This window comes from Corapipo altera, unplaced genomic scaffold (genome assembly GCF_003945725.1).
Source record: "Corapipo altera isolate COAL_440 unplaced genomic scaffold, ASM394572v1 79, whole genome shotgun sequence".
Lineage (NCBI taxonomy): Eukaryota > Metazoa > Chordata > Aves > Passeriformes > Pipridae > Corapipo > Corapipo altera.
This window is the reverse complement of record NW_020884927.1, coordinates 4,362,954-4,387,436: the sequence shown is the minus strand read 5'-3', so window position 1 is coordinate 4,387,436 and position 24,483 is coordinate 4,362,954. Positions and strand designations below refer to the sequence as shown.

The window sequence follows — 24,483 nt, the reverse complement described above, 5'->3', positions numbered from 1 at the left end:
CTATATCTATCTCTCATGTGAAGGAAAAAATCGTTAGAATTACATGCTGACACGTGGAAGTGAGACAGACATAACTGTCCTCCCTACACAGGAACTGGTAGAGACTATTACTTAATGTTGTCTGTGTACTGGTGAAAAAAACTACTTCTTGCCTGCCTGACAGATGATAAAAGAGAACTTCTCTTATGGGGCAGTTTTCATGTTATGCTGAGAAGTGGAGAGGTAAGGACAGTAGGATTATGCTGTCCCAGATACCTGATGCTCCTTATCCAGGACTCACCTGTGTCTCTGTGCAGTCTTACATGTGCCATGGAAAAAACACCGGGGGAAAGGAGGTCTGTGCACATTCTTCTCTACACATCCTCCACTTCAGTAAGCCTATAAAAGCAAACAAAGCTAACTCCTGACTGTACTGACTGCCCTTGTCCAGGTTCTTCCCTGTGTATGCACAGGCCAGAAGACAGACAGGTTTTGCTGATGTGGCCTTACTGACCAGGCATCAGTCCTGTATGAACTCCTTTTACAATCTGTTCAGTAGTTGCTTCACTGGAGGTCTTTCAGTTCTTCGGGAAAGTACCCAGAAAAATTTAGTTATAAATTCCTGGTCAGAATAACTGTTTAATACTTTAGCTACCAGAAATTCAATTAAAGCAAGGAAAAGTACTGAAGGAAATAATTGAGAGAAGTGTAATAGGAAGCTGTAATGAGTGCAACTGAATTTCAATTTGCTTGTGGTGTGACGCATTCTTTCTTTTCCATCTCAAAATATTTATGGTCATAGGAAGCATTCTGGGTAAGGAATCTGTTATGCACATGCAAACTTTGGTTATAAAGTTACTTGGAAGTTGAATCTTAAAATTGAGGGGGGGAAAAAAGTCAAAGAAACAAAAGTTTGAATGTAGAATTTTAGCCTTTATTTTGTGCTTTGTCTCAGGGATACATTTTCACTTTGAGATCATTTCACTACATATGTTTAAATTATTGTGTTTGACTTGCTGTTGTTGCACAACAAATGTGGAAAATAACACGACAAATGAAGAGGGAAACTACTGTGTCTGTGTCCCATGCCCAAAGGAAACATTCCCCCCTTCTTCCCACCCTGCTCCTCTCATTCTGTTTTAATGGTAGACTTGAAGTTTTGAAGATTCCTGAACCTCTTGCACTTACAGTATTTATGGGGCTTATATGCATAATTATATTAGCATTATTTTCTGGTAGCACTGCCCTCTGTTTCTTGTCTTAGTATTTTGATTCCTATTTCTATTAGCTGTTTTTCATAGCAATCACAGTCATTCTGATGCTCTCAAGCTTAATGTTCTTCTACACTTCAGTTTTCCTCTTCCTTCCTTAGGTGCCACACTTCTGATGCTTCAGCTCAGTGAGATCCAGTGACTCTGGAGAGACCCTTCAGTGCTCACACTGTACTGCAGGTGCTGTTTCTAGCTAGAAATCCCAGTATTTAACTAGATTTTCAAAATGCCTTCAGTATGTCTAGTAATATATTCTTAAAATGAAAACAATCCTCAGTAACTTTTATAAAGGAGCTGTCCCCATGGGAAAACATTCAAGTCAAATTTCTAATAATTTGATGATAGTAGTATGTTACATAGATGTCCCTTCTTTGTGTATCTCCTTTACATACTCAAACACCTTCAATAGGTGGGAAAGTCTAATTCCATGTTTTTCTTTCTTTGTCAGTTACCGAATGGAATATGAACTGCTAATGATGTTTTACATTGTGTTTATAAAATATGCTATTAATATGTAATTTTACAGTAAAATATAAATGAAGTCAAAGCCAGAAGAGAATGTTTGGCTGACCTTTTAAGAAATGTTTTTGATTGATGCAATATAGGACACTGTAATCTATGGCTGGCTTGGGGGGCCTGGCCCCTGACAGTGCTTGTGTGAGGGAAAGGAGGGGGGAATTGTTTTCCCTGGAAGTGATGCAGCAGCATCCAAATTCAGTGCAGCTGGAATTTTGGTTCAGTGCTTTGAAGTGGGATGAGACACTTCCAGTAGATTGTCATCCTCTCTGTATTTCATGAATCACCCAAAGCTGCATGCTGTGCCATCTGCTAACAGTTTGAAGCCACCAAATCCCCATTAGCAGTATTGTCTGGGTTGCTTCACAGAAGGCTGACTAAGTGTGCCTAGAGCTTGACACAGACTCAGGATACCAAAAATGGTAAAAGTTGTGACCACTCGAGAGGAAGAAAGGTGTCATTGAAAGGGCCTAATGCTTTGTAGAGATTGGATGCTCTCCTGTCTTGAGAAGTTAGAAATGCTTGTAACACAAGATGATGCTGGAATCGAAACTGCTTGAAGAGTTTATGAAAAACTGAAAACAAAGAGCTAAAAAATGAAACTCAGTATGAACAAAGAGTACTCAGACTGGGAAAACAAGAAAAGTGGCTTTTTCTCTCACACCTTTTGCAGAAGTGGAAGAGACTTAAAAACAAATGAGAAGGACAAGAATTTATGCAGTGCTAGAACTACTTGTTTTTCATGTTAGATGGAGCTCTACTGAAGTAATATTCCTGCAGTATTTGCATCAGGATAATTGCATCATACAATCTACCATCATTCTTTCCAAAACAAATGAGTACAACCAGATATACAAGATACACAAGAGATAAGAAAGTTAGATAGTCTTGTCCAAGAAAATATCCTGAGACTTTTGGTCTCAAAAATCTGAGGCAGGAATTGGGACATTTGTAAAGAAGGTGGAAGAAATACTTGAAAATATGCATTGATTGGGTGGGAGAGCAGGAGAAGTGAAGATCCTGGTTTCTTTGTGTGCCTCTTTCTCCACAGAGCTAAATTCAGTGAATTCTGTCTACCACATGGTTTATTACATATACAAACACAATGTGCAGGAAATAAAGTTTATAGTTCTCAACTGCAGTAATGTTTTAATGACTGCATCACAGCAGACACAGTGGGTACATTGTATGCTCCAGGTTCTGTTCTAGATAGACTGAATTTACAGTCCTCATATCTTGGTAAATATAATCCCTTGCTAAATGACAAAAGGTTAACTCTAAAGACAGTCACCTTCACTGTGATGAAGCCAAAGTCCAGGTCTTTATTCTGATGTAAAGGCTGGCTTTGTCCATATAAAGTAATTTTGAAGTCATACATCCATATACTATACCCCCCTGCCCAAAAAAAAAAGAAATATTTAGTAGAAAAATTAAACAGTATGTCAGATGCATCAACCATTCCACTGGAGAGAAAAACTAATGTGGACTAACATTTTTAAAAAGATGATCCATGTTAATCTGTTATGTTTCATGTATTTCAGTTAGTTTTTGGACTTAGGTTTCACATGTGGGGAAGTTTTTAATTGTGACGATGTCATGATAAATAGTGGAGCTTGAGAGCTTCATGAGTGTTTTAGATGTTGTCACAAGCTATTTGAAACTTTTTTTTAGTGTATAAAGAAATTTTTTTTCCAGCATTTGACCGATTCCTAGTTCTGAAAGTGTTTATGTGCCTGTGAAGAGTCCTACCAAAGTCAGGTTTCTTATATAAATAATTTCTGTAGACATGTAGGAAAGCTCATGCCTGTGTATATAATTTATGTACTTGATTAGTTCCTGTCTTTGAGGAACTACTTGCTGTATTTCTAAGTAGCTTTCAAATATGAGATCCTAGTGTTTAACTGCAGCAGATAAGAAATATCTCCAATGTTTTCTTTCACACTTAAGTAAAACTAAGTTCAGAACAGCCCTGGGAGAGTGATGAATTAAAAGTGAGATGTTTAATTTAGACTGGGCTTCAATTCATATTGTTCTTAGTCCATTATTTATAAGAGGTTTTATGCTTTACTGTAAATGCTTAGTGTTTGAGGTCACAGTTTCTTTCTGCTAAACCATGTTGAACTTTAATGGAACAATTAAAGTAAAAAATCTTCTATGTACTGTTCCCATTCTTCATGTTTATATAAACTTATCTTTATTCTTTGTTACTTTTTAAATTACTTTCCTGACCTTTTTGCTTTTGCAATGGTCAAGCAAAATATATAAATTTTGTAAGTTCACATAGAGGTTGAAGAAAAACAGTTGAATAATATTTACAGGTGCAAAGACTACTTTGAAATTATGAAATATTAAAGTAGTTGGCTTTGCATAAGGTACTAATTAATTAATCTAGTCCTTATCTGTGGTTTTGTATTTTTATTTCTTACAGGATAAAGCATTAAGGCATAGTTTTACTTTTTAGTGTGTGATGCACCACGTACGTGAGTAGCACATACAGAGTTAATAAAACATAAACTCTAATGTGCTTTGCTTTGCTGTTAAAACTACCTCAGGATTTACCAAATAATCCAACTCTTTTTGTGTCTCAAGGATACGATGTGTAAGCCCAAGTCAAGATGGGACATGCTTTTCTTTGGATGCTACAATTACTGTTGATGGATGCCAGCTACATTTATTGACTGATTCTTTTTACCTTTTAGATCACATGACAGGCTTAATGATGTCTGTCATGTCCAGAAAGGCTTGTGACATTGATGGTAGAGGAACTGGTCAGCTGGGATATTTTATTTTGCAAAGATAATGCACGTCAGGCACTTGGGAGGATGAGCTTGTTGCAGAGATGAGACACTTTCCGACTAAGCCAGGCAGGGGGAGCACCAAGTCTGGATATCCTCCTGCAGTGGAGCCACTTCTGCTTTACAAGTGCCTTCAGAATACCCTGACTTCAGTGAATATTTTGTCCTAAACTCTGGAGAAAACACAGCTGATAGCATGGGATCAGCTGTTTGCTGTTTATGTTTCCAGGCTGTATCTGCATAGTGTAATTTGACTGCAGTATAACTGTAATTTATTATGGTTAATTGGAGTGAAAATGCAGAAACTGGAGCCAGCAGAACTTGATGTAGAAAGCTCTTTGCTACTCAGAGAGGGAACAGTGTTTCTGCATTTTTTATTGTGTTCTTATTTTCTGCCTTTATCCAGATTAAGGTACATCTGCCCCTACTGTTATGTTGCACCCAGTGTTCTTGCTGTGGAAAACGGAGAGGATTTTTGCTTTCCTCCTTGGGGAATGCCTTAACCATGACAAGGTTATGGAGCAGGTAAGCACTATCACTGCTCTTTTCCTCTGCACATCTTTAAAAGAAAAGTTAATCTCCTTCTTTGGAAAGGAAATTGTGGGAATGTGCTTATCAGGTGCGCACTGGACTCTGCACACGACGTCACCCTATGTCCTCCAGAGCTCAGTGTCCTGTGCTGGCAGAGGGCACAGGGGGAGGATTTGCAGTGGCATTAATTACACTGGGTGTTTGCTACAGACCAGTCGTAGGAGTTCCCATCTTCCTGGCTGTTTTGGACACTAAGTTCCCCCTCAGTGTTGTAGTAGTGAACACAATTCCCTGGAGTTCAGAGACCATCTGACTAAAAGATACAGACTTAAATTCTCCGATTCTTTAATGGAGTTGGATGCCAAGTGTTTCTGTGAAAATCTGCTTTGGCAACGTGTATTTTACATGATATGCTACTTTTGGAACAGTATCTTTGTATTAACAGCAGTGAGGAGAATCACAGCATGTCCACATATGACTGGATGGGGGTAAAGTAGGGACCGCCCTCAATTGCTGTTCAGTTTTTACTGCCTTCTTGGCTTGATATTTTCATACCCAGTCACCATAAAGCACTGCTGTAGCATGTTAGATTTGCCTATTCTAGGCTAGATGAGGCTGAACAGTGTTTATAATTGCCTTGTAATTTCCACAGTCTAGCATGATTTGGCTTTAAGCAAACAATGTGAAAAATAACTTTTTAATACAAGTCAAGCAAATCACAATAAGCAATTGCTGGCAATAGTCCTTCTGGTGTAAAGAAGTCTTACATTCACTGATCAGCAGTGTACATTAATTTAATCACAAGCTCCTAGAGGTTAATATTAACTCAATTAACTGAAATCACTTTAATGAATTTCCAAAATATTATATAATTAATGAAGTTTATGCTTATGTTCAGTTGCATCAATTGTCTTATGATCCATTTTGTTTGCATCTCTATCTCTCTTCAAGTCTTTGGCACCTACTGATTTTTAAAGAAAGCAGTCATGCGTATAGTTAAAAAAGTCTGAATTCTTAATAGGACTGAAAAAAACCCTGTAGCAGCACCCCTTTTTACCTCGAGACATTCTGGTTTTCTTTGGGCTTTTTAATGAAGTTTTCTCTGGATTTTTTTATTTATTTTTGTTTGGTGGATTATATATCAACTTCATGAGCAGACATGTTGCATTTTATGTTCTTAAGTAATTATGGTAGTGTCTTTACATAGATAGAAAGAAGCTGGCCTGAAGTTACCTTGGTGGGCATTTTGATGAAATAATTTTTTTGCTCGTTAAACTGCAATTTGCATTTAAAATACTACATGAATAATGATATGATTTTGATATGTTATCACTTACAGAAGGTTTTTCTCTCACAAAAAGAAAGAGAAGGAAAATAATAATAATAGAAAAAGACTTGTGTGTAGTTTCCTGGCTGAATAAGATATCAACTGTCACAGTAAACCAGTAAAACATTCTTGCTTGTCAGTCACTGCTTTTGAACCCCTGTATGTCCACCAAACATGATCTTTTATTATTTCATAGCTCTTTGGAACAGAATAATGTCAATCTTTACTGCATCTGCCAAAAATCTGTCATGATAACTTCCGATTTTTATTTCATTTCAGCAGGAATAAAATTATCTGAGTCACAGACCTATGCAATGTTTTGATTTGGAAATATCAGTTAGCCCCTTTCTGAAAAGACAGGAAAAGAGTATTTTTTAAAGTTTAATTTGAATAGGTACACTCAAAAGTAACCCTTAGGCTGTAGCTGAGAGTGCAGTGGAGCCTCTGAAAGGCTCTAGTTAAGGCCTAGTGGTTACAGTAAAAAAGGTATGGTCTAAAGCAGAAAAAGTTAACAATAGAGTGCAAGAACCTCAGATGGCACTAGAGAGTTTGTCTCCTCTGAACTAAGTGACACAAAATCAGTCTGCAGCAGCACTAGTTCCCATGTGTTTATATAATTGTGGGAATAAAATCTAATGAAGCCCCTTAAAGCAAAATTTTAGCATTTGTTATTGGTTTTAGTTTCCTCCCATTGCCATTTTGGGTCAACACCTTCAGACAGAAGAAGAGCAGAAGCAGTTCTGGTATGACTATTAGTATTGCATATTCCTATTTAATATGTGAAATGTGGGAGTGGGAATATTCCTGTTGTATATGTAGGTGTGAGTGATGCTTTTTTTTTAATTCTTTTTTTTAAAACCAGTTTTGACTGTTACATGTGCTTGCATGTCAGCATTAGTTTGTGTAAATTAAACTTCAGGTGCATAAAGACAATGACAGCTGCAGAGAGATGCTCCCTTCTCTTTTTCTAATCTTAGCTTTGATCTTTAAAAAAAAAATAATCCTGGAAGTTAAAATTCAAATCTTTTCATTAGGGTGTCAGAAAGAAGAAACAAACAGAAGAATAAGAGAACTCTTGCCTCTTTCTTTCATCCCAAACCTTGCCTAAAAACCTGAAGGTGCTACTCACAGTATTGCCAAGTCATCCTACTACAAAGGGCTGCTCAGGATTTTTAATATTAGTTCCCTAAAAACATAGGCTGTATTTGATTTTTTATTTATTTATATTTTTTGGTGCTGGCTTCACTCACTTACTGAGGATCTTTTCTATTTATACAGTACATGTTAGATAAAGAAACTATATACTTATGTTAGATATGCCTCCCATTCTGTTACAACTAGATTACTTTTTTTAAGTACTGCTAGAGCAGAACATCAGGAGCAGTCAGTGTTTCGTTCTTGTTCTTCAAATGAGTTGTTGTTAGAAACTGCATCTAATCTAAATATCCATCCTCAGCCCACCCTTCCAGAGCTGTCTATAACAGGGCACAGATTTCCAGTTCCTCATTTTAAAAGGGAATGTCTCCTGTAAAATCCTTTGCATGCAACTCACCACACTATGATCTGATGCCAATGTTTGTTTCCTGTTTCATAATAGGGGCTGGCAGGTGGGAGAAAGTAAACCTGAGCAAAGAGAGAAGACTTGTGTGTCTTGAAAAAGTAACTGTAACCTATTTTTATCTTTTTTCCTACTGTCAGAAGGATGTAAGCCTGCATGAAAAGGGCCTGCACAGATTCTGACATAGGTGCATTGCATACAATGGGTATATTGGAACTTCTACCCCTTAGTCCAGAACTTACTCTACTGAATTTCACAGAACTGAGTAAATTGGCTAAATTCAACAACTCCTGAAAGAAAATGTGTAGAGCATATTTTTATGCATGAGAGCAGAAAACCTTTTTATGGATTACTACCTTTGCCTTGCAGGTGGCTGCAGTATTGCACCCGGGGCATCTCCAGGAAATGTGGATCTTGCTGTTGATAGAGGTGGTGTTGTGGTTGCTCAGCAACAAACCACGGGAGAACAAGTCCTGGCATAAATAATAACAGCAGCTCTGATTCTGCAGGGGGTGAAGCTAATGAGTGGTGCTTTGTCCTTGGTATCAGATTTGGGCTTTCTCTTGTTGCACCAGACATAGACTCTTTCGACCAGAGACCCCCAGGGTGTGTTTTGCAACATGGGCCTTCTGTGGCCCTGCTGCTGGCATGGAGGAGAGCAGTTTCCCAGTTTTCTTGGACACTCTGATCAGCTTTTCAGTGTGCTTTCTGACACAGCTCCAGTGTACTGCCTTGTGGTGGTGTCTGCTTCTATCCAGAGACTTCTCTCGGGAAATAGCTGAGCTAATTTTAGAAGCAAAAACAGTCAAAAGAGGCCCATTTCAAATGCAACCAGAGTACCTCCTGTCTAATCAGTTATGAAATCTGATTGATGCTAAAGCCTTTTCTTAGCAGAATGTTTATTAATCTTGAAGGGGGTGGGGAGAAAAACAACACAAGAGATCTTTTACGAGGCAGACATAAATGAACAGAAACTCTTTAAATATGAACTGGTGGGAACTGAAAGATTGATGCAATACATCACAGGGACAGAAAGGCCAGACGACAGCTTTCTGAGTACATGTTGGCATAAAATCAGATAGAGAGAAAAGAAACTATGGTACTTTTTGCCTGACATGACCTGAGGAAAATTACTGGCCGTTGTGAGGCTCTTGCATTGTTGTCTCGGGCATATCATGTTCTGCAGTGATTAAAATACAACTTCTGGTGACAGCAGGAACCCAAATGCCCTTCTCAATTGTGTAAAAAGTGCGACAGTTGTTCCTTTAGCCCAGGTCATGTTTCAGTATGTGCTTCAGCAACTGCTTTTTATTCCATTTGATTCCTGTATCAATGTTCTGAATGAAAACAGGGGAAACATAAAATCTTAGGGCAATATTCTGTTTATAAGAAGAAAGGTCACCTGTTGTCAGGGTCTGTGAATGTTGCATGGATTTACACTGTTCCAGGAAGCCAGGGAAGACAAAATTGAAATCAAGCATATTTTTAAATCTTTCATCTAAGCTCTCTTTTACTGCTCTTTCTCAAGTTGTGCTGCAGAATGAACAGCTTCAGGAGAATACATTTTGCACCATGAGCAGAACTAGTGTTATTTCCATAGCAGGACTACTGCTGAAGGCTCTTTTCTTATACTGACTACAAGAGCCTGGGAGATGAAGAAAGTCCTGAAGAGAGGGCATCTGTCATCCATTTTCTGGTGTTTGCTCCTGAATAGACCTTTACCATGTTCCATTTCACACAGGTAGGGGTTTTCTGCACTGACTATTTTGTCTTATTTGAGTCTCACATAGCTGTTACTAGACTTTAAAATGTTACTTAGATGCAGGCATGAGAAAGAGACTTTAACCTAAATAAAGTAGGCTTGAAACTAATGTATCTGAATCCAGCTTTAAACACTCACATCTTGGGCTGTGCAAGTTAAAAGGTGCCACATTATTTGGAACTGTACATACATTTCTCCTCTGACTGATACATGCAAAACAACTAATTCCCTCTTATTTTTTTGCTGAGATGATGCTTCCCAGTCTTCCTTGTAATCAGCTTCAGAAAAAGAGCAGTTTTTCTCTGTGCAAAACATCTGCCGTAAAGCTAGTGCCATTCTAGGACATCTTGTTACATCTGATTGTGCCTCAAATGTCATCTTATTTTTATCTCTTTAGTCTGGGCCAGAATGAACACTGATGAGCTATTTCTTGCGTGATTTAAGTTCTTGGAGCACAGCTGATAAGAGCTGTAACAGTCATGCAATGTACAACTTGTTACAGCTCTCTGCTGGAGTGGGTTTTACCATGCTCTGGCTACAAACTAGAGTGGGAGCAGATAAGCCTGCACTGAAAGATTTTGACAAATCCTACTGAGAGCGGTTTTTGAGAGCTGTAGGACCTTTTTGAAGTTGTATGCAAAGATCCAACGTGAGGCACGGAGTGAGAGCCCTAAGGCAAAGAAACTGCTCTACTGTTCATGTGCTTAAAATTACTTCGGTGCTTAAGTCACTTCTGAGCCAAAAACAACCAGATATTAGACCTCAGTGAACTTGTGAATGTCAGAAGTATTTTGGGAAATTTTGGAATCCTTCATCATAACCACATATTTGGCCAAGATATGATGTGTGGCCCCAGTTCAAAGAAACTGTAAATACTGCCATTTATCCCAAGTATTATTCCCTCACTATGTCTAAACTTCAAAGAAAAGCAGTTTCTTAATAGTTTGTATGATGCTATAAATAATATTTTTCTTTATTGCATACTGAGAAAAGGAAAGCATTTCATGAGTCATACTTATTGTGGGGTCTGCGGACAAAGCTCTCAAGGCTTTATGAGTTTCCACAATGTGCAAAAGGCTTAAGATTCAACAGTCTTGCTTCTTCCAACAATAAATCAAAGGCAGATTGTTAAAATACTTTGACATGAGTAGCTGAACCTACTTCAAGACACACCTTGGTGACTGAGCTGCTCTCAGATTCAAGCAGAGGAAAGGAACTATATGCAAACCCTCCTTACAGGTCAGATGAAGGAAAATCTTTGTCCAGAAATGCCTTGGGTTTGATTGGTGTTATCAGTCAATAGGGTGGAAGTAATATGTTTACTGAATGCTGTAATGCATAACTGCCAGGATTGTTTGGGGGTTTTTTAATTACTTACTTGAAATGAAACCTGCTTAAGAGAAGTGACACTTAGCCATGATTTACTGCAAATATAACAAATCCTGTTCTGTTACAACTCTAATCCTGTTGAAGTCCATGGCAACAGAGAGAAAAAATTGATCCTCCTTATTATAATTTAAAACTTTGAACCAAATTGCCAGATAAGCTGTGTCAATACCATTTTGATCAAATATCAGATCTCTAAATGTGGAAATTCCAATCAGACTGTATCTTCTGTAAAACAACAAAAGCAAAACCTGAAAAGACAGCGGTTTTCCAGGTGTGCAATTCCTTGCCCACAGTATTATCTTCTGCAACTAAGTACCTTTGAGTGACCCAAGTGCTGCAGTTTTTTACTGTCCTGTGCAAGTATCAAAAGATGTGAAGTTCAGTGGGTGCATCTAGAAGTTTAACCAGGTCTTCCTTAGCTAGAAGGGTAGTGGCAGTATCCTTCCTTTTGTCTGAACAACAGCTGAAATAATAAACCACACTCTGTGACTGGACATGGCTTTATCTTCAATACCTCTCTGACAGGAGAGAGAAGCAATCAGAACCACAGTAAGGACAGGATCACCAAGAAGTGATTGAATTTGAATTCAATTCTTCTTTGAAGACATTTCCTGTGTCTTCAGATATGTCATCCAGAAATATCCATTTTACAACGGCTCTGAGGAAAGCGTGTGATACCCTGGACCACACTGAATGATCTTCTGACTGACCAAATCTATTCCATAACACTGTCAAAGAGTCCAGTAAATACATCTGGGAAGCATTTCCATTTGTGTGCAAAAGCAAATATAACTGACCCTTTAGTACACTTCTGCAGACAGTCACGTCTATGAACTTTGCATCTGCAGAGATTGCACTCAGATGCCTCAGATGCTGTGCCCAAACTTAGAAGGCTGAAATGAAACTCTTAACTTTTTTTTCACCCTTTTGAGAATGAGATCCTCTTGAAAAACTTTGGTTTGTTGATCTATCCCCAGCTTTGGAGAAGAACTTTCTTGTCCCCACTATGCTTCCAGTTTCTGCTTTTCTAACATGTAAATAGTCTCTCATTCCTTTCAATTTGGAGACTAGAGAGAAACAATGCTATATTACTGTAGAATATTTTTTAACTTTGTTTTTCATGAGATTTTTACAGGTGAAAATACTATAAAACTAGTAATTGGTCCTATTCAGTAAGGAAATGGAACATTTAAGATTTCTAGATGAGAGCACTGAGATGAGGGATTGTGCTGCCAATATTTGAGTAACTATTAAAACACAGTAAACACTGTGAGAATGGATTGATGCAAGTGATAGTAACTGCAGTATTTCAGATGCTCAGTACCTGCAAGTCAACAGCTTTTGTGCCTTCTCCCTCTCTGCTTGCCTCTTTGCAGCATTTGCAGTTGTTTTTTTTAGGACTTCATGAAGAATTTTCCTGTTATGTTCTTTTTACTGTCTCTTAAATATGATTTTGCTCTATGTACTCGATGAATGTTAAATGAACTGTAGGGAAATACTTGATTACTTGGGAAATCAGCTCTTAGGGTTGTTATTTTTTGTTTAACTGTACGATTAAGTCCATGAAACAGCAAGATACTCAAGCACAGACCTCTTCAATGCACAGCTTTTTTACAAATAGTAAGTGACTGCTTCAGTGGTATCTCACCTAACACACAAATGTCAATATTTATAGGGGGGTCTCAGTGTGTCAGAGGGTACTTAATAGCATTTCCATGCAAGGGATCATGATTTTCCACCATCAAGAAATCTAAAGCCTTTTATTGACATGGGGTAAAGATACTGGCAGCAATTGAAACCAATGCTAGAACAGTAAACAAAGGTTGATTTTGTATATTTGTCACAGGCATTCATCCAAACTAAGCTGTTTCAACTTGAACACGCAGGTTGGAATAGCTGAGCACAGACACAGAGGTGCTACTTAAGGACAAGATGAAGTAGTGAATAAGTTAGTTTTCAGTATCTGGCTTTCTCTGAGATCCACTTGTCTCTTTGGAAACCACTGTAAAAATTCAGATTAACCTCAGTAGAAGATGAAAATAAATATTAGCATGCTGTTAATAACCAGTGTGATCCCTGTGGACCAGCTTCCAATATATTTTCCCTAGCTAGTGTCCCAGTGTGTCCAATGCAAGTTTAGCTTCAATAAGATTAATTAGTAGGGAAAGCTGGGTCTCATCACTGTACTGCTGGTCTGTGAGTGTAGGACTCTATTCTCTTTTGTTCCTTAGGAGACAAAATCTCCATGACTTTGAAAACTTCTGTGTTTTCAGTCTTGCTACCAAAATTCTTTCCTATAGTCTCAGTTGAACAGACATACCTCACAGCTGTAAAGGTAAAACCAGCTTAAACCAATCAAATTCCACTTGGGAACTTTTTAGGAGTTTCTCTTTGTCCTAACCCTCTCCTTCTGAGAAGTTCTTTTAGGATCTCACTGTTCTACGAATCAGGTAGTTTTCTCCTATCTCCAAATTCAGCCTGTTCCCAGGCCACAGATGGTCTTTTGGTCTTAACTTGTAGAAATCTGTGCAGGAAGTGCTCACTGTTTCTCTCAATATTTCTTTCTTTTGTTTCTTGTTTGGCTTTTTATAGTAAACAAGGAAGCCTTTCCCTCAAGAGGCTGATTTTGGCCTCTTTATTCATGTTCGGCTGGTAACTTGTGTTCCTGTGCTTTGCACTAAATCCTTTGTGCAGAAAACCTGAAAAAAAGTTAACTTTTCTTTTTCCTGTGCAGAACAATCTTTTGTGATCCATGAAGGGAAAATAAGAATTTTTTTAAATTTACCTGTTAAATTCATGTGAATATTATTCAAATATAAAATGCATACAGTGTTGGGACATCCTGGAATCTTGAATTTTCAAGTTTAAAACTGGTAGATGTTAAATGACCAATAATTTGTCAATATAATCTCCTAAATAAGTCTGAAGGGTTAGTGTTGATCTCTTTGGTAAATGTATCTTCTACACTGTAGGATATTTATCAATTAGCTTGTTTATTGGAGATTTTTGGTCAGTGGTTCTTTTAAGACAGGGCTGCTGAGACTGTCAGCTCTGCTGACTTACAATAGCTTTAGCACTTTGGAATTTATGACTTCAGAAATGAATGCTGTGGGTTCTATTGACAATTAATAGCTAAAACCTGTAATTATTTCTGGGGGACAAAACAGGGACTGTTTCCTTTTCACTGAAACCAACCTAAGTGTCATGGGTTTGTACAAAATGCAGTTTTTCATTTGTCTTGGTCACACAACATACCAGCTGATGATAAAGAAAGACGGAAAAAAACCCTCCTCTATAGTTTTCAGATTTCGTATTATTTACATGAAACTAGTGTGAAAGTTAATCCTGTAGCACAGCAGAAAGGGTTGTATTACAAAATATTTTCTCAGACAGAACATTGTTTCTAACCTAACTGTATGATGAGGTCAAATAGACCTTTCAGTTGGTTGAGATATTTTTGTTTCTTGCTTGGAGGAGGGCAGAAGGAGGAGGAGATGCACAGGAGAACTAAGACAAGAATTTGTCAGTGTATTTAAAGAGATCAGTCGTAGAAATCACATATGTATCAAGGACATCTGGTCCTGGTCTTCTAGTTTTAAGATGAGGATAAAATATTGAATTACTGGAGTCAGAAAAGAGCAAAGGCAAAGGAAGCCAAATCCATTGTCAGCAAGTATGTTTCCAAATAAAGAATAGTTTAATTATCTTTCCTTGTTAAGCCTGTTTTCTAGAATTTAAAAATAGCCAAGAGCACTCTTTAATCAACACTGCAAATTATGATCTGGCAGTGACCTGTGTCGAGCATCCTGCAGGTCTGTGCTGTCTGGGTGGTCACAGTGGGGACAGATTTATGAGTTTTCCTGAATGCCTCCTGGACAGCTGGGAAGGAGGCCACTGTTCTTTTTTGGCATATAAATGAATGCCAGTTGTGGGTAGTGTTGCCTAAAAAGACCTCAGAGAAAAAGACTCTGGGCCAATTCAGTGTATAAGATAAGATAAAGAGAGCAGGTCCTTTAGTGAGGCCAGAGGAATACACACCCTGCATGCCTGCCCACACAGTGGCTCTGTGATTTCATAAAAAGGTCCATCCAATCCCAGATCTGTCCATCCCCACTTCTGCCCTGTTCTGCCCCCCTCCGCACCCCTTTGGGAATTGGGTCTGGGGGCGTTTGGGACCCCTTCTTCTTCATCTTCATCTTCTTCAAAGCAGGTACAGTCCTTGGAGCTTCTCCAGAGTTCTGGGCTTGAAGGTTGCTCTGTCTGCGTGATATCTCCTGGTCCAGGCCTAGAGTGAGATGTTCTTAAACACAGGTGTTTTTTCTACAATTCTGCCTTGAAAAGAAGGCTGAACACACTAAAGGAATTTAGAGGGATTGATAAAGGGTAAGGGATATAATACAGCTACATTAAAATCTACATTTACTACACAACTACTTCTAAAATCTATATGAGTTAAAAAATCCAAAATAAAGCTCTGAGGCATCAATAGTGGCAAAACTGAAAGTTGGGTCTTGCCTTTTACCTCCAGGCAACTACCTCCAGTAAAAAATAAAAAGGTGGGATTTATCTCACCCACTTCAGATATATAAGTGTAGTTACTGAGCACAAACTGAGTGCAGAGAAATAGGTTTATTGTTTGGTTGCTCTGTTTTAAACATCTTTCCTTTTAAAGCTGAGTAGACAACTTTGAAATGTCCATTTCTCTTCACCAAACTTATAAGAGAGTTTGGCAGCAAGACTAAACATAGAATTTTTTTATTTAGAACTATGAAGTTGGGCAAAAATTCCTCCCCCTCAAAAGAGTCTGTTTATAGAGCCTCCTTTCTGCTTATTCTGTTCATTAGAGCTCAGGTAGGGATGCTAATTTTACAACACTTAATTAAGATATAAAAGAGGCCCTTATGTCATCTGGGGAGCTGCAGTGGTGCCAGGTAAATCAAATTCTCCCACCCCAAGGGCTTCCTGGGGATCCCACACTCAGGGGTGACAGAAGACCAGAGTGCAAACTGGCATCTACTCCCTTTACCTCCTCTATCTCCTCATGTCTAATATATGGGGAATTACCACAATATATCAACCTTGCTTAATTAAAGTATTTCAAACTGATGTTTACTAAACTCTCAGATTTAGGCCATGATGGTCTAAAAGGTGCTGTCCACTGCTTCTGGGATAAAACTGCCTAGTGAGTCACAGGAATTTTAAAGAGTTGCTGGTGGATCTAAAAGAATTCTGCCTACCCATTTAAATTGCGTATGTGATGATTTTTCAGTGCTCCTCCTGTTTATACTATCCTTAAACTTTTTTTATAAAATTAAATGACCTGTTGTTCCTCCAGTTGTTTAAAAAGAAAAAAACAATTTCTTGCTGCAGGCATTAACTTATTTATGTAATTGGGCCAAATCTTAATTGTATGTATATCTGTATTATTCTACTAATTTCAGTGAGAAAGAACTCACTAGAACTGGTAACTGAATGGAAATTCTGCTGCTTAAAAGCAGCTGATGACCCAAGAACAATAGAAATGTCATTATATGTGTTTATAATGTCCTCTAAAACAGAATAAGAAATTTAATGAGAAAATGTCTGGAGGAAGGAAAATATTGCATTATCTCTGCATATTGTATTGTCATCTTCAAAAACTACTCTGAGGGAAGAATGAGTCATTTTGGAAAACAGAGAAGGTAATGAAATATCCGTGAAAGGTCTGAAAACTGAATGGTTACAGTGTCTACTATAAATAGATTTTCATGAGCTAAATAAGGGATTTCAGTAAAATATATCCAGGTACTAACTTGGACAAGTCATTAAATGTGTTGGGAGGTGGGGTTGCCTGAGTTTCATCTCGTGGAATAATTAAGAATTCTCAAGTCACAACAAGTATTACAGTGTGGTCCTTATTTTGGCTACCAGTGCTCCTCCTGCATCTCTTCTTTCTCATGTTATCTTGTTTGTTACTTCTCCTTGTGCATTGCAGAGTAATAGTAAATGTCTGCAACTATTGCACCTTGATGCTTGATTAAAGCAAATGAAAATGGAGGGGGAGAAATCTGTGCAGTCAGAAGAAAGCTTTTATAGTCAGGTAAAATATTATCAAGAAGAGAAAAAGTAATCCCTATGAAATGACTCTATTCCTAAAAAGAGGAACAGCTTATTTATTAGACTCTGGACTGGTTCTTCTCAAAGACGAGCTGGTCATGGAGCTCATCAGTCATTTCTACTAACATCACAGCACCAGGAGTTGTGGAAAGAAATGCTCAATTACAATTGTTCTGATCTTTCCCTGTGACTCTGTGCCAGTAACCCTGATCTTAGGTTTTTCTTCAGCCCTGGTCTTTCTAGCTGTGACATGCAGTGAGAGGGACACTTGTAAGCACTGATGAGGAGAACAGTAGCATCCCACTCACATGAGTATTCGTTACTGCACGAAAAGCTTTATGGGACTGTGAAGTGTGATTCCTTTTCGCCCCCTCAACTTCACAAGTTCTCATATTTCTTGTCCTCTGTTCTTCCATACTATTTATAACCTATAGCTACGCAGATCGCCCTCACTGTAGCTCCCCTGCTAGTTTAGAAGAATATTATTGTCACCTTTCTGTCTAAAATTACTCTAGTGTGCTTCATCTTCTCGGTTTCCTCTTATTATTCTCCCTCAGATCATTGTTCTTGATGTTCTTTCTAAAATTATTGTATTGATTTCCTGTCTCTCTCCTTGTCTTTTTATTATTAAGATGATAAATGTTTAAAGATAGTCTGTCATTTATTACATATATCACATCTCTCTTTTATCTAAGAAGAAAATTGCTACCCTGAATTTAAGAACTGAATCACAAGTGTAAGGGCTAGAAGAGCCATCAAACACCTCAGTGTTCTTTGTTTCATTACTTCATTTCCAGGTTGCTGGTAAAAAAGGACTATTTGTATTCCAGGAACAGTGATATGATGGTTTGTACTTACATCTCTGAAACTAACTGCCACTGAGTGTCTGTCAAAACAACTTCTGAAAAGAAGCTGCTGTAACAAAGATATCAGTCTTACTTAATTTTACATTAAGTGCAAAGCCTAAAAGTTTCAGGTCCATAACTTTGCTACTTCTTTACCACTCAAGCTTCAGAGTCAAATGATCCCAAGTCAAAAGTCAACTGCAACTCGTAGGCTGCTACTGCTTTGGGTTTAAAAGGCTTTAAACATATGAGACCCAAGTGGTGTTTTCCTATCTGGAACCCTAAACCAGACTAGGTTTCTTCAATCTGGTAAACTGTTAAATGTTTTGATTTAAAAGGGAATATTTTGCACTTTTACTCACTTAGAGCGAAGTCTTTGTAGGTGTGAGCTCACATACCTGCTGGGGGAGCCTCCTGTCTCAAGGGGCAGTGCCCTCACTGCAGTGTATAAACCTGGTCTTTGATTCAAACTTAATATCTCATGTCTGCGCTTCTGCTGATGTGCTGCAGTCAGATTGCTCTGGAAAAAGGCAGCTAAGGCTTGTCCTGCAGAATTATATGGTCCTTGGGTGCAAAGGAGGGGAAAAGGGGCACATGAGCACCTGAAAACCCACATGAATTTAGGGAGACAGGGAGAAATGGAGCTATGGAATAGAAAACTGGACAAAGGGTATGGACCCACAAGAGTAGGGAAAGGGTGGACACTGCTCCTTGTGTGCTTGCTCAGAAACATCGGGAGGTTGGTATCCCAAGTCTCCTGCTGGAGGCAGAGGCTGGAGCGCCCACACCCTGTGTCTGAAGGGCAGTGTGGGCAGTGCTGATCTTCAGTGCAGCTGTGGCACCGCTTGAGGATGTCATCTAAAGAGTCAAAACAAAAGCTAATCCAGCCCACATGTTGGAACACGGCTGGATACCATCGACTTGAGTGGAATTTCACCCCAGTCAAGGCTTACTCCAATCATGGTACTATATTTGGAAAGATAAACATAAATGTATGCTTATATCCTGAATGCAAGTTATTCAAGTTAGATAAGACAGGAGAAAGTAAATATAAGTAATGCTATAGACCAGGGTGCCAGCTGACCTTGTGTTTTCTCAGCTCACTTCTCAGTATTTGTTCTGCTGAAAGGAATACTTGAGTGTTTCTTTGTAATGTTTGTGAAAGGATTAACGTGTTCATCTTTGTGCTTTTCTGTCTCAGCACTGCAAACAAGATAACGAGTGATTAATGTACCCTGGTAACTCCATGGGCACGCTGAGCGACACGCCAGCTGCTCCTGCTGAAGCCCAGGGGTGAGTACAGCAAGAGGAAGATGCATAATGTGTACAGTGTGTAAAAGGATCTGTGGGGAGGTGAGGATGTTTACTCAGCCATAAAGAGAACAGGTTTGTGAGTGTGTGTGTGACTCCATAGAAAACCCAATATCCTGTTTATCAAAGGAAGTCTCTTGTTTTTTCATGGAATGAGTCGCCCTTGTATTTGCATCTTTGGACAAGAGAAGTAAGGAGAAAAAGTAAAAATAGCTGCAGTATCAAACCTTCTTCCTGAACCAACCACCCCTATGGAGAGTGGTTGAAAGGCTCGGCTCAGGCAGAGAAGTGTAATTGTGTGGTCAGCTCCCAGGTGGGAGCCCTGCTTTATCTGTGAACAATAGAGTAATTTCCATCTGCTTGGTAGGAGCAGAAACCCTCTCTGTTTCTGACAATACTTGGCATAGCGTTGACTCTAGAACTACAATTTTCCATTGTTTTTTTGACCCTCAGATGACTTTTTTCATGGACAAAAACTTACTACCTGTGTGTTTTGTGTTCAGTGTCACTGGCATTCTGCCACACTGGCTTTTCTGCTGCACTGTCATTAGGAGAAGGAAAGTGCAAGACAGTAGCTGTATGTAGACAACTTCACTCATTTCTAGTAAGGTCTTGCTGAGTGGCACTGGAGGGTGATGGTCTGACCACTGGAGACGTGAGCTGTAGAGTTTGTGATTTCCAAATCCATATTAGAGATGGAAACCTCTGCCCCTTTTAGGCCAGTGAAAGTCATCTCAGGCTCCCAAGACTCAAAGAGCATTTTTTCCATCTTGTGCATAATGACAGACAATAAATATTGCATTAAGCCCCATCAGGGCTGTAGCAACAGCAACGCAGAGGCTGTGATGCACATGCACAGCTTTGCAAATGGTTTTATTCATGATGCTCAAGATGGAATAAAGCCACGTTCCTTCTAGCTCAAGAGAGTAAGGAGAGGAAATTGGGATGCTGGCTGACTATCCCAGTGGCTCCCTTGTGTCACAAGTGATGGGAAGGTTTTTGGGGGGAAGGGCTGATGGGGAGAGCAGGTCTAGGCTCCAACTGGGGGTCAGCAACGGTGGGAGGGAAGAACTGAAGCTGCCTCATCAGGCTTCTCAAAGAAGAAAAAGCATGTGACTTTGCAGAAAGAGAATATCTAAGATATTTAAGTTAGATCAGCCACTGAGTACTTATAAAAAAAAATTAAGGGAAACCAAAAACCTTATGATTTTATTAGTTTTAGGCATCTGCTACTATCCCCTGTGGTGAGCCTGATAGCTTTCTTTGCCAAAGAATGGCAATAATAAAGTATCCTTAAAAACAAACCGAACATTTTTATGTATGCTGCAAAATGCAACCCCTGACCGAACTTTGAAATGTCTGCTTCTAGAAATACAAGCCAATGCCTTTATATAGCAGCATACTGACAAGGATAATTTATGTATTCCACAGTATAGAAAATCCTGGAGGCAGTGTTATTTTTAGCGTGTAACCTTTAAGTATATTCATCTATATACTAGTAAATTGGATTTTAACAGGTGAATGACTTAATATAGCAAGGCAGATGAATTACAGATGTGGACAATGTCTGCCCAAATCGCTATTTTTTCCTGGCTCTAAATTATTCATCTGGGATGGCCAGAAGCCAGCTATGGGGATTATTGATAAAAGTGAGTTAAGAATAGATTAGAACATTTCTCTTGTGCAGTATAATGTTTCTTTGTTGACTGCGTTATTTTCCATCTTCCATTAAGCGCTACAAGCCAGACTTTTTAAACCCAATTTTAAGCTATTCATGTTCTGTATAAATAATATTATTATAAATGCTTGAGTTCCTTGTTTGTAGGGCAAGGGGTGTTCTTTTAAAAGACATAATATTGCTGTATACAAGGAGACAAACATTTCAGCATTTTGCTTAGGCATGGATTTTCTGGAGAAGTAGAACTCTTCTTCTGAGAACTTGCCAACTGTCAGAGCTGGGTGGCTGAAATGTGCAATACCTTTTAATTTTAGTTGATAGTGCCAGTGCAGTTGGTATTCTCCTGTGAGTATTAAAGTTTTAGCCCAGCTGTGGTTTTGTATATTTCTTTCTTCTTCTCTGTCCCTTTCTTCACTATTGCTCTTTATTTTAAATAAAACTAGATTACTGAAAAGATTAAAGAAATCTTTGGCCTGCACCAAAAAATGAAGACAAAGTTACATAGGGGGACTTAATTTTGAATGTGATAGTGGAAAAAAGCATCATTCCTTCTAAAGCATAAAATAAATGAGGTTTTATTCTACAATATGTGCAATAAATTCTAATACCTATGAAAAATAAATGAGGACTGTACAGTGGTGTAATAAATGTGAAGTGATTCTGTCCCTATGAAGATCATAAGGGTCATTTTTTTGCTACACTAGCATAGTGCTTCATTGCATCTGAGATTAATTTGGGTTACCACCCGTCATACAGAGGTTATAGCTGAAATCAAGAAAAAAACCAGAAAGATAAAAAAAAAGTCATTTATGAGGAAAAAAATAAAAGGTGCAGAAACAAGTCCAAAATCTTGTTGTTTCTTTTGGAATGGAATTAGAGTATTTTAGTCCTTGGTCCTTGAATAGCTGTAAAGGAGTGGTAAAACCAGTAACAGAATAATTCTGGTGCTCCGTACCAGAAATATGGAGAAAGGAATTGCCTACTGTCCTATGTAAACACTAGAGGTTAAGATTCAGCTCTAAACTCTGACCTTGCCTTTTTGTGTCATCAGCATATATTTCCTTGGTCTTTTTTCCCCAGTAATGAGAATAATGCTTTCTCTTACATATTGTCAGAATTACTTTACGTATTTCCATGAATGCTTTTTTCAATCCCAAGATGAACATTTTCTTGCATGTAGTACGTTTCCATGTGACTTTTAACTGTAAGATAACTGTAAAACAAACTACAATTCACTTGAGCACAAGTCCTATGAGGAGAGGCTGAGGGAGCTGGGGTTGTTTAGTCTGGAGAAGAGAAGGCTTAGAGACGACCTCGTCACTCTCTTCAACCACCTGAAGGGAGGTTATAGCCAGGTGGGGGTTGGTCTCTTCTCCCAGGCAACCAACAATAGGACAAGGGGACATGGGCTCAAGCTCTGCCAGAGGAGGTTTAGGTTAGATGTTAGGAAGAAATTCTTTACAGAGAGGGTTATCAGGCATTGGAACGGCCTACCCAGAGAGGTGGTGGATTCACCATCCCTGGAGGTTTTTAAAAAGAGATTGGACGTGGCCCTTAGTGCCATGATATAGTAATTGGAGTTGGATCAGGGGTTGGACTTGATGATCTTGGAGGTCTTTTCCAACCCAATCTATTCTATGATTCTATGACCTTGCTGGTAATACAAGAGAAAGCATTGTCCCAAACATCTTTCCTGGCAGTCTTCCTGCTTCTGACCTTTCTCCAGCTCTGGGTTTCTGAGCTATTGGATATGATGAGTAACTTGGTAACGCGAGTAAGAGTTTGCCTTTAGATGAATGGAAGCTGAGGTTGCATATACGACAGTACTGTTTTTAAAATGTCCAGCTGCCTTATTTTTATCACTCCTGGCTTTGAATTAGTATGTAACTGGGACAACTGGAAATACTGTAGTGATGTGAACTGTGGTGCTGCCTCTCAATGAAATGTCATTGCCATTGCAGTCATTATTTAAATGACCTTCTAGAAAAAGGGATTTAGGTAAGAAACAGCAAATGGGGAAATGGAATTTGAATACAACATGATCTAACATGCACAGTGTTTACAGAGGTGGTGCAATAAATTACCTGAGTTAACATATACAATCACAGAAAGAGAAGAAAGTTGAAAGTAGAAGATAGCTCCAGTGCAGTTTAAAGCTGATACTGTGTCTCAGATGATTTTTTTCCCTATTTGGTAATGTGCTAACTTATGATACAGAATTGTATCACTGGACATTTGAGGTTTTCAAAATTACTGTTGTTATTCCACTAAGTCTCACTATTTTTTATATTCCCTTGCTGTTCTTCATGTTCTAGCCAGGGTGTATCTTGGTGGCCAGGATGACATTTATCAGGTGTTCATTCAGTGTTGTTTACTATGGCAGTCTTGCCAACGCAATAACTTGTTTTGCTGCTCTTTCTCCTTCCCTGCCCTACCTCTTCCTTCCTCTGCCCTTTCTTCTGCTCACACTTGGCTGTGAAGTCCTGCCCCATCCTTGAACTAGTTGTGACCCATAACTGAGCTAATTTATGTTTCTAACAAAATGAGCTAAACCAGAAGGACCTGAAAAGAGCCAAACCCAGCTGAACAAGCTGGCTGAGAGCAGGGGGAGGGCTGGAAAATAATGGTCTATGCAGAGGGGTTCTTCAGTTCTGTCACGAGAGACAAGCCTTACTGACACTGTGGCTGTTTGCTTTTGCTTGCTAACAGATTGTAGAGGAATTTTTGAGGGATACATTCTGTGCAGGTAGCTCAGGGGGCAGCTGCGGTGTGAGTTCTGGGGGGCAGGAGCCTGAGGAAAGAGGCCATGAACTGCTGACCCTTTTCATGACAAAGGGCATGGGGACCTGGGGCACAGCCAGGTGAGGGACACTCAGAGACACGGCAGGAGCTGATGGCCCCAGACTCTACTGCACTTGGACTGTGAGGGTATAAAAGCCGAAGGCACCACCTCGAGTTGTTAATTTCTTAATTAGTTTTTACACCAAAATTAAATTATTTTAAAGATTGAGACATCTGAGGAGACTCTGCTCTGGGAAACCTGGGGCTGAGCTGGTGAGGAAACATGGTCTGACTGTGAGTTGGGGGGTGTAGCTCCAGAGGGGCTTTGGTCCCAGCTCAGGTGGTCCAGATGTGACTGCCAAAGTGGCTCTTGGATGGTTGGATGGGGAAGCTTCCTAAACAATATAGAAACACTTGGCCAAAATGTATCAGTTTGTTGAAAATGTGTGGTTTAAAGAGTATGTATCAGAAGGAGTGCAGCCAGAACCAGGACAAGCCCTGAGGGGCACAGTGGAAAGCATTTCCCCTGTTAACCTTGGCACTGTTGTTTCCTTTCTGCCTGTATGAAAAGTTTTCTCTTCCTGGACTTTGCATTGTGTTTCCCTGAAAGGTTTCAGTCTCCCTCATGGAAATTATGCAAATGT

General features: G+C 39.0%; 1 long non-coding RNA gene across 1 annotated transcript in view; it reads left to right on the top strand.

Moving 5' to 3' along the window:
* The first annotated feature begins 4,128 nt into the window (after positions 1-4,128).
* LOC113954378 overlaps positions 4,129-24,483 on the top strand; it is a 29,376-nt gene continuing 9,021 nt past the window's right edge. Inside the window, exons 1-3 of the long non-coding RNA XR_003530183.1 lie at positions 4,129-5,086; positions 9,578-9,718; positions 19,271-19,362. This is a non-coding gene — a long non-coding RNA (uncharacterized LOC113954378). The remainder of the gene's footprint in view (positions 5,087-9,577; positions 9,719-19,270; positions 19,363-24,483) is intronic.